The sequence below is a fragment of the Chiloscyllium plagiosum genome, unplaced genomic scaffold, assembly GCF_037043375.1.
Source record: "Chiloscyllium plagiosum isolate Xiang-an unplaced genomic scaffold, Cpla_swu_hap1 HiC_scaffold_27, whole genome shotgun sequence".
Lineage (NCBI taxonomy): Eukaryota > Metazoa > Chordata > Chondrichthyes > Orectolobiformes > Hemiscylliidae > Chiloscyllium > Chiloscyllium plagiosum.
Window position 1 is genome coordinate 12,937,015 of NW_028270165.1, and position 11,069 is coordinate 12,948,083.

The window sequence follows — 11,069 nt, forward strand, 5'->3', positions numbered from 1 at the left end:
GCGGGTGTCCTGGAGGTATCCCCTCAAGCGCCTTGACTGGACTCTGCGAGGAGTCTCCAGCCTCCCCAATGCAGATGAGACCGCATCGGGAGCAATGGATACAAGAAATGACATTGGTGGATGCACAGTTGAAAGCCTTCGATCTCCCGCGGCCCGGGTTCGTTTTTCGGGCAGGTAAGTCATTTTCAGTAGATCTGAAATCATGCATTTACATCTCCCTGGTGGTCCAGTGGTTAGGATACGGCGCTCTCACCGCCGCGGCCCTGGTTCGATTCCCGGTCAGGGAAACCATTTTCAGGGGTGCAGGCTACCCATTCTTCTTAAATGCGCTGTGTAATTATTTATAGTCGTTCCTGGGTGCTGCAGTGTGTCGTGGCTCGTTGAAATGGTGTCCTGATTCAGATTTGTTTGTATGTGGAGGGATGATTGCTTCTGGAGTAAAGTACTTGGTTCGTGTGCGTTGTTTTGAATTTACCATTGACTGTTTGCTCTACTGTGACATCTAGAAATGACACTTTGTTGTTGTTCTCCTCTTTTGTGAATTTTATGTCAGCGAGAATATTGTTGATGGTGTTGTAGGTTTCCTCTAATTTGTTTCATTTTTTGATGACAAAAGTGTCATCACTGTAGTGGACCCAAAGTTTGGGTGGATCGTTGGAAGGGCTGCTTGTTCGAGTCTCTGCATTATTGCTTCTGCGACGAATCCTGATACTGGTGGTTTCATGGGTATTTCGTTGATTTGTTTGGAGGGCTTGTTACTGAATATGAAGTGGGTGGTAAGACACAGTTCCACGAGCTGGATAGTGCTATCTTTGCTGATGAAGTTGGTGCTGTGTTTGTGTCTCTGGTTCTTCGAGTAGTGTCTTCAGTTTTCTTTGGCCAAGTTGATGTTAATGGATGTGAACAGGGCTGTTATGTCAAAGGACATCATTATTCCATTCTCTTCCATCTTAGTGTATTTGGTGTTCAGGAATTCTTGGATGGAGTAAATGGAGTGGCGTGAATCTTCGACTTGGTGTTTTCAGTGGAGGCCTTTGACTAGTCTGTATATTGGTGTTCCAAATTGTGAAGCTTTGGGCCTGAGGAGGGCTCCTGGTTTGAAGAGGAGAACAACAACAGCGTATCATTCTTAGATGTCACAGTAGAGCGAACAGTCAATGGGGGAACTTCAAACTAGCGTCTACAGAAAAACAACACACACAAACCAAATACTTAACCACAGAAACAATCATCCCAACACCCACAAACGTTGCTGCATCAGGACATTATTTCAACGAGCCACTACACACTGCAGCACAGAGAAACTACGAAGAGCAGAAGAGGAATAGGTATATAGTGTATTTAAGGAGAACGGGTCCCCAATAAACCCAGTCCGCCGATTTCTCATTGATGCTTCCAAGCTGACTTTCAAAAATTCGTTTGGGCCTCCATTCTTTCCTGTTTGTTTTTTGCGGGTTTTGAAAGCTTTCGCAATCCTCTGACTGAGTATTGGAGTTGGGAAGTTATGTTGTGGCTGTACAGGACATTGGTTAGACCACTTTTGGAATATTGTGTGCAATTCTGGTCTCCTATCAGAAGGATACTGTGAAATTTGAAAGGGCTCTGAAGCACCAGTGGGTCCACAGAGGGGAAGAGGCCCTTCTGCTGCCCTGAGTGTGGGAAGGCCTTCAGTGATTCCTCTGCCTGCTGCCGCACCAGTTGGTCCACACCGGGGAAGGCTGTTCTCCGGCCCCAAGTGCGAGATGGCCTTCAGCAGTTCTTCCCACCTGCTGAGACACCAATGGGTCCACACTGAGGAGAGGCCGTTCTTCTGCCCCGAGTGCAGGAAGGGCTTTGCTCTTTCCTCCGAACTGCTGGCCCGTTGGTGAGTCCACATGGGGGAGCGGTCGTTCAGTTGCCCTAAGTGCAGGAAGTCCTTCAGCAATTCCTCAGCCCTGCTGAGGCACCAGTCCGTCCACACCGGGGAGAAGCCGTTCTCCTGCCCCGAGTGTGGGAAGGGCTTTATCCGCTCCTCCACACTGCGGAAGCACCAGCTGGTCCACACGGGGGCGGGGGGGAGGGGGGGGGTTGGGGGAGAGGCCATTCTGCTGACCTGAGTGCGGGAAGTCCTTCAGCAATTCCTCCACCCTGCTGAAACACCTGTGTGTCCTTCAGCAGTGGGAGGCCCTTCAGCTGGCCCGAGTGTGGGAAGAGGTTCATGTTTGCTTGCAACTTGCGGAAGCACCAGCGGGGGCACTGCTGCTCATTGAGCCAGGGACTGCACATTGCCAATGAAATGATCCAAATAAACCTCAGACCGCAAGACCATCGGAGCAGAAGTTAGGCCATTGGGCCCGTCGAGTCTACTCTGCCATTCGTTAGAGACAAAATTAGTTCAGATGAGATTAGCTACAGGAAATAGGCCATTTGTCCCAACAAGTCCACACAAACCCTCCGAAGAGTAACCCATCCACACCCATTTCCCTCTAACTAATGTACCTAACTCTATGGGCAATTAAGCATGGCCAATCAACATGACCTGCACATCTTTGGTTTATGTAAGAAGACAGGATCGCCCAGAGAAAACCCATGCAGACACTGGGAGATTGTGCAAACTCCTCACAGACAGCGATCCAAGGCTGGAATCAAACCTAGGTCCCGTGCGCTGTGAGGCTGCAGTGGTAACCACTGAGCCACTACATATTGCAACCCGAAGTTGCAAGCAGGAGGTTGGGAGAATACAGCCTCAGAATGTGGAGTAGTCAGCGTTTTGGGTATTAACCTTCTTCAGGACTGAAACGTTAACTTCTCCATGAGAAACGATTTATGGGAATGATGCTGGGGGTTGTAGGGGTTGAGCTCCAGGGAGAGGCTGTATAGGCTGGAGCTGTTTTACCTGGAGCATCGGAGGCAGAGGAGTGACCTAATAGAGGTTACAAATTCATGAGGGGCATGGACAGGGTAATAGACAAGGTCTTTTCTCAGGGGTGGGGGAGTCCAGAACTAGAGGGCATAGGTTTAGGGTGAGAGGCGAAATATATTAAGGAGACAACGTCTTCATGCAGGTGGTGGTACATATATGAAATGAGCTGCCAGAATATATGGGTCAGGTGCTGTCAAATGGGACTAGATTAATTTAGGATATCAGGTCAGCATGGACAAGTTGGACTGAAGGGTCTGTTTCCATGTTGTACGTGTCTCTGACTACTGGTCCTCATGTAATTTTAAAATAGGGTCCAAGTAACGTTGAATAGTTCAATCTTATTGAGCTCACTTCCTGAAAAGTTTCAAATGAATCATCTGAGCGATACTGTTTAAACATGCTAAGTTGGACAAAGTATCCCATCAAGTTCAACACAAACCCAGAGATGAAGAAGTCAGAAGTCAGAACACCAAGGGGACCAAACTGATCACAATATTCCAGGTGCAACCTTATCAACGTCCTGTATAACTACAACATAACTTGCCAACATCTATACTCAATTCCCTAATTGATGAAGGCCAGTGTGCTGAAACCTTTCTTCACTGCCTTGTGTACCAATGTCATCAGAGATATAGGACCTACTTTAAACTGATCCACAATCCAGCTACTGGGAGCCCAGAAGCAGAGTAGTGCTGCGTGAGTGTGCTGGGCACACAACCCAGAGGTCGATGGGTAAAAACCATGTGATCCTATTGCCCAATGTCTCCGTCAGCTGCTTTCATTTACAATGTTGCTCTGTTCTGTATGTTGCCTTTGCATCTGCTTCCCACAGCTTCTTCAGTGGAGGAGTGGCAGCTGGAGCCCAGGAGTTCAACGACCCGCAGGAGCTTGAGGAAGGTCCAAGCTCCAAGAAGCGGGGGGTAAGGCTGGAGGCAGGATTTGCTCAAGGATTGTATTTTTAACTCATTTAAATGGTACCTACTGTATGGGGCTATGGTTTACATTAAAACCGGAGGATCATATCAGAGTGTTTATATTTAGCAGCGGTAGTTTGTAAAATACACTCCCTGGAGGAGCATCTTCTATGATGCTACATTTCTTGCTTTATGCCCATCCCCCATTTCTTATCTCCCAGCTTGGTTTTATGTTTTTTTGGTTAAATGTAATTTCATATTAATCAGACTGGGTATTGACTGTGTGCTATTAATTTGCTTCTTCGAATATTGAAAGTCAAAATTAATGGTGTAATTTCATTTCTGATGTCAGAGTTTGACATTGAATGTGCAGATGTGAATACCAGTAAGTTGTGAAAATACATCAAGAACTTGTGGTTTTTAACAAAAAGAGCAGTTCACTGATATTCATGGCATTGTCTTATTTGGGAGTGATGATTCAAATCTGACCAACAAACCGTTTCATGCAGTCACCCAATTTAGTTAAAATTTTCATTAATTTAATTAAAGAAAAGAATTCTGCTAAGATTTATGCAATCTATTTATACGATTATGTCCATTGCTTGCAATATGGTCTCATCCACATTGGGGAAACTAGACGCTAACTCGCGGAACGTTTCAGGGAACAGCTCTGGGACACGAAAACTAAACGATCGACGCCCTGTGGCTGAACGCTTTAACTCGCTCTCCCATTCCGCCAAGGACATGCAAGTCCTGGGCCGCCTCCACTGCCAAACTCTTGCTACCCGACGCTTGTAAGAAAAACACCTCACCTTCTGACTTGGGACCCTCCAACCACATGGTATCAATGTAGATTTCATCATTTTCCTCATTTCCTCTCCCCCACCTTGTCCCAGATCCAACCTTCCAATTCGACACCAACCTCTTGACCTGTCATACCTGTCCACCTTGCTTCTCACCTGTTTGCTCCACCCTCATCTCTGACCTATTACCATCAATCCCTACCTCCATCTACCTATTGCATTCCCAGCTGCCATTCATCCAGCCCCACTTCCTTCCCATTTACCTCTCAGCCCCCTTGGGCCACCCTTTATTCCTGATGAAGAGCTTATGCTCTAAACCAAGACTGTTATGAAACAATATTCTCAACAAATAGGAAATAGCTCCCAAGTCAGATTTCATTCCCTCTTCTGTTTCCCAGTTCTTTCAGAAACAAGAAATATCTTTTTCTTCCACTAGAAAGTGATCTTCCACTTTGCGCTGTCTGAAGTGTTATGCCACATTATTACTTCAGCCACCTTTTAAGAATCGTTTCAACCTGTTTTTCTAACAATTGTGGAGGTGACCAAAAGCAAACATTTCACTCCTCCTCAATGCCCCATATCTCCTCCGATGAGCCACTTTGTCATGTTGTCTATGTTACAAGCAGCCGAGTGCACTTGGTTTCTGAATTGAAATTTGGCCATTGAAGTGATCAGAATTAATATATATCGATGGATAGCTGTGTTTGCACTAACTGTAATTATCCACCAATATGATGTCGTTTGTTCCACCAAAACTGGAAACAATGATCTGTGTTTATATTGCAGTCGGATGTAGAAAATCATCCCAGCGATCTTCACGTTATTATAGTTTACTGTGGCCATACTGCGTTGCGAGGCAGTTTGATGTGACTAAAATTTGGATGGAAAGAATGTAGATTGATGAGAAGGCAAAATGGCAGTGTCTCTGGCCACAATCGATCTGTCTGGCTTGATTATATGAGTGGCGGCTGTTCAAGAGCAACTTCCACTCCATCACTTCAACCAGCAAGAGGAGACAAGTGTGAACACCACATTCCAACTGTGACATATACGCATTGCTTCGATGTTATTGATCAAAATCCTGGAACTCGCTCCTGAACCTTTATTATAGACCACATCATATTTGTGAAGTAATTTAAGAGGTAGCTCACCACCACTTTTTCAAGGACGGTTTGGGAAGACTTGCTGGCAGAGCCAATGATATGCACATGATATTGGAAACAGTCTAATCGTATGGATAGATGATTGGCTAACCAATGATACAGGAGGGATAAGGGGCATGCTCAGGATCGCAACTTACAACTAGCAAAGTTCCACAGGGATCAGTGCTGGGTCACAAAATTATTTACTATATTTATATGAATTACTTGGATAAGTAAAGTGAATGTACTATTGCCAAGACTGCAGTAGATACAGTTGATTAGAATGCAGGTGGTAAGGATGACATGAACTCTTCATCCAAGTTCAGTGAGTAATCGAGAAGGCAAAAGGGAGATTGGCCTTCAAATGGAGTACAAAAGTAGGGAGGTTATCGTGAACCTCCGCCTGGAGGTTTTGATTGAAAGTGCAGTGAAGATTCAACCAGCTGACAGTGGATCTGAATCACATGTAGATCAGACCAGGTTTGGACAGCAGGAAACCAGATAAGTTTTTACAACAAACCACAACGATTTCATCATTTGACTCTTAATTCCAGATTTATATTGAATTCAGATTCCACCATCTGCCGTGGCAGGTTTTGAACCCAAGTGCCGTGAACATTACGTGGGTGAATGGTCTGGTGACAATAAAGTGGCCATCGCCTCCCCTGAACACATTGGCATATTGTGTTCAGAGGTAACAAAGGAGCAAGAGGTTTCAGCAGCTGCTAAGTTGTTGATATTACACAAGGGAACATCAGCACTCTCAGTAATGGCACATACTGAAGCCAGGGCCCTGTATCAAAGGTAAGGGCTCGGGATCCACAAGAAATAGGAACAGCAATACTCCATTCAGCCTCTTGAGCCTGCTCCTCCATTCAGTAGGATCGTGGCTGATCTGGCATTCCCCACATCCACGTTCCTGCCCTTTTCCTGTAACTGTTCATCCCCCGACTGATCACGAATCTATCGATCCTAGTTTTAAATGTGACCAGAAGGCTGTCAACAGAGTTACTGAGGTTCGGGGAGGGGCGGGGGGTGCTCAGGTCGAACTTGGGGACTAAAACAATGGCTTCACACTTCACAATATTTAACTAAGGGAATGTTTATGGTTATCCAATGCTGGAAATTGGGCAGGCATTCAGATGAAATTATTGGTAACTTATGAATGACAGAGGAGTCGGGAGAGAAGTGGTGTTCAGGCACAGTTGGATATCATCAGTATAGATGCCAACACCAGCAGCTACGGTTAAATAAATAAGAACGGAAGACACTAAAAGCAGACCCTCCCAGAGCATACAGCAATATTGGAGAGGGTCAGTACTGTCATTAACTCTGATCAAGGCTGTCCGCAGGTCGACGAGGGAATGTTCATCCCTCTCACCGTTACAAACGATGTCAAATATGACCTTGATAAGAATTGTTTCAGGGGTAGAAACCAGACTCGAGGGCTTTAAACACAGAATTCTGGAAAAGCTGGGAATGGCTTATTCAACAATGTAACATCCAAACCAACACTTCCATTGGTGCGATAATTATAGAAGTGTTTTGGTTTTTATTTAGATGATTCTCAGCAATACTGAGTAAGAAGCAACAAAATTAACACAAGAAATATTGCAATTGCTACAATATGCCTGCTCCCAATAGGAGACCACCTGGTGTTCACTTAAATGTCTGCAAGGCGCAATATTGGAAAGGAATTATCCAGTTCATAGCTATAAGAGGGGAGACACAGACTGCTTGATACAAAGGGCGGGAGTAGGCCACTCGGCCCTACGAGCCTGCTGCAACATTCAATAAGATCATGGCTGATCTGAATACAACCTCAGCTCTACATTCCTCCACATCCCCGACAATCTGTCACCCACTTGGTTAGCAAGAACCTGTCTACCTCTGCCTTAAAGATTTTGAATTCACTGCCTTTTGAGGAAGACACACAACCATCAGAAAGAAAAAAAACCATCCTCATTTTTGTCTTCTACTTTTAAAATATGACCCTGTATTTTCAGATATTAAGATAGGGATACAAGCTGCATTCAAATAATACCTGTGGTACAGTTAACTATCTCAAAGTGCTTCACGTGAACATAATGAGAATTCCTTTAAAAATCACAAGAGTGGAGCACAGATTAGGACAGGTGGCCAAAGACTTGGTCAAAGGGGCAGGTTTAGGGCAATCTTTTAAACAGGTTCAATTTCCCAAACATCTGAGGACTAAGACATAAAGAGCAAACACAAAATAGCAAAGGATGGGAAACAACAGTGTGGACATAATGTCACAGGATGAGTAATCCAGGGAACATGAGTTCAAATCCCACCACAGCAAGAGGTGAGATGTGAATCATTCGAATCATAAATGGGGAACACAAAATTAGTCTCAGTATGGTATCGATGGCACTGACGTCAATTGTCATAAAATCCCATGTTCACCAATGTCCTTTCAGGAGGGAAACTGCCATGCTTACCTGGTCTGGCTTACATGTGACTCCAGACACACAGCAATGTGGTTGACTCTTAAATTGCCCTCTGAATTGGCATAAGCAAGACACCTTGCACTTAAGGATGGATAACAAACATCAACCTTGTTAAAGTGTCAGAACAGAAATTGCTGGAGAAACTCAGCCAGTCTGGCAACACCGGTGGAGAGAGAGAGAGAAAGAAACAGAGTCAATATCCTGGCATGCGTCCAGAACAGTTGTGAAGAAGGGTCACAGCTCTTGAAATGCTAACTCTGCTTCTCTCTCCACTTGTGCTTCCAGTCCTTTTGAGTTTCTCCAGCAATTGGTGCATTTTTGTGTTTCAGATCTCCAGCATTGCAGTTCTTCATTACACTGACTTAGGGAAGCTCAAATCCGATAAAAGAATAAAGCAGAAGGGCTGGAATTACTCAGCAAGTCTGGCAGCAGCTATTGAGATAAAAACAGTTAGTTCTTCGGGTTATTGAATGATCTTACATCGGGGACAAACTTTTGGCAAGCTGCAAGAGTAAAAGGCACTGGTGTAACTTCAACATCTGGGAGAACTCTCTCAGCCATGGAGGTCAGACTGACTCAGCATTCTGGTCCTGCTCATTACCTGTTAACTTCTCCATTTGTTGTTCTTTTTATATTTCTACATGGTTGACACATTCCTATGTTTTAAAATGATATTCCAAACTGACAGGAATTTTCCATGTAAGTAATCATACATTAGAGGGTTTGGAACGTGAATGTAACTTTTAAACAAAAAGTATTTATTCATGCATGGTGTGTGGGCATCGCTGGCAATGCTTGCATTTATACCATCCTTAACCACCCTGTGGTTGGTTGGAAAAGTGAATGAAGGTGTCTGAGATTGTCTTGATTAGCACAGCAATCTCAAAGATGGGTGTGCTCAGGTAGAAGTACCCTCCACTCCCACAGCAAGTCTGCATTCACTTTAATTGCAGATGCCATCTCACACTCCCAGGAAAAGGACAGCATGGGATTACAATCAGAATAAAGCTTCCTCTAGTCTTAAATTGAAAGTGAAGCTACCTCAACACTGTCCCCAACAAACACTGTCAAGACAGAGAGAGCATTGTGTTAGATACAGAGTAAAACTCCCTCTACACTTCCCCATTCATTCAGTCCCTGGACAATGACAGCAAAGGGTTAAATAAACAGTAGAGCTTCTTCCATTATGACTGACACTAAGTACGTTCTACACCAATCCTCAAGGATAATTCAGAACTGAGCCTATTATCTGGTACTGAATTCACACACCCTAATGGGAATGACAGCAACAGAAAATCAGGTCAAACACACACAATGTACAACAAAACTAAACCGTTATTGGGATCTAAGATATTTAAATGAGAGGAGATATGATCCCTGCAATGATCTGAATGTGAGCTGAACAACTTTCTCACTTGAACAATATTCTCTGGGAATGCAATGTCCACCTCACTGCTGTCTATTCAATTCCTCTGCTCTCGTTCAGGGCTGAGTTGCGGCTGACCACATGGTGGCGTGGGCGTCAAGAGGTTAGACAATTAAGGTCAACTTGGATTGAGGGCATCCTGTGTCATGCCAGTGAGGTCGAGGGTCGCTGATTTACTCAACATATAATCGTGGACAAGGGGATGTCAGGCTGGGCTTGTATCAATTTGCGTTTAGAAGAAACAGATGATCTGATGAAGCTGTATAACATCTGGAGAGGACTTAATGTAAATGTAATGTCCACTCATTTCTAGCCAGACACTAGCCTCTCATTTAAGATAGGAGAGTTTTGTTTTTCTCTCAAGTGTTCCCAAGTCTTTGAAATTCACTTCTTTAGAGAGCAGCGTGTGGTGGTGGCACGGTGGTTAGCACTGCTGCCTCACGGCATCAGTGATCTGAGTTTGAACCCACCCTCGGGCCGACTCTTTGTGAGGAGTTTGCACATTCTCCCCTTGTGTCTGCGTTGTTTTCCTCTGGTGCTCTGGCCTCCTACCACAGTCCAAAGGATGTGCAGGTGAGTGTAGATTGACCATGGGAGATGCAGGGTTACAGAGATAGAGTAACGAACTGGTTTTGGGTGGGACGGTCAGTCAATGTTGACTCGATGGGCTGAATGGCCTACTTGCACGCAATTGACCGATATCAATCAACAGTATACTCTTGCTTTATGGTTACCGGCATCAAATTACTTTCGTGGTTTTGGTTATTTCATCTCTTACGTCATCATATTCAACCAACTGCAGCATCTCGAAACTTGCTTCGTTACAATATCCAATATCAGCAGAGTACTTTTTCTTTTTGTCACGACCATTATCTTGAAATCTGACGTGTGACCTCTTCATTGCTGTCAAAGTTCCTTATTTGTCCCTCCATTGTCATGGTCTTACTTTGTCGAATGACTTCCTGGCTTTTGAAGTTAAGACCCTATATTCTGCCCTCGTCAACACTTTCCCTTCCAATTCTGTACTAAAGATTTCATGAAAATCCTCAGAGTGTGGTGAGACTGTGGAACTCACTCCCATAGTGAATAGTTGGGGTGAAAGACATTACAACTAAGGGTAAGCAACCAAATACAAATGTATGTCACTCTCACCAGATTCACAACACAGTGAAATTAAAACATGCAATGTCCCTCAATTTCTCAACTCTTCCGAACCAGACTTGATGAAGAACAGATCTTGCACATCAACATTATAATTTAAACAAAAACCAACAATTATAAATACGGCAACTTTTCTAGGCCAAAGTTAAGTCGATAATCTAATTAATAGCAATGAATTAAACCCTTTGATCAAGTCCCCCATCATCTCAGAAATAGAAATTTCAGCGGCAAATTAAGAAAGAATTTTTTA

General features: G+C 44.2%; 1 non-coding gene across 1 annotated transcript; it reads left to right on the top strand.

The window, feature by feature from the left end:
* Positions 1-215: 215 nt before the first annotated feature.
* On the top strand, positions 216-287 carry trnae-cuc (transfer RNA glutamic acid (anticodon CUC)). The gene has a single exon. It is a non-coding gene; the product is annotated as a tRNA-Glu (tRNA).
* Positions 288-11,069: the final 10,782 nt, after the last annotated feature.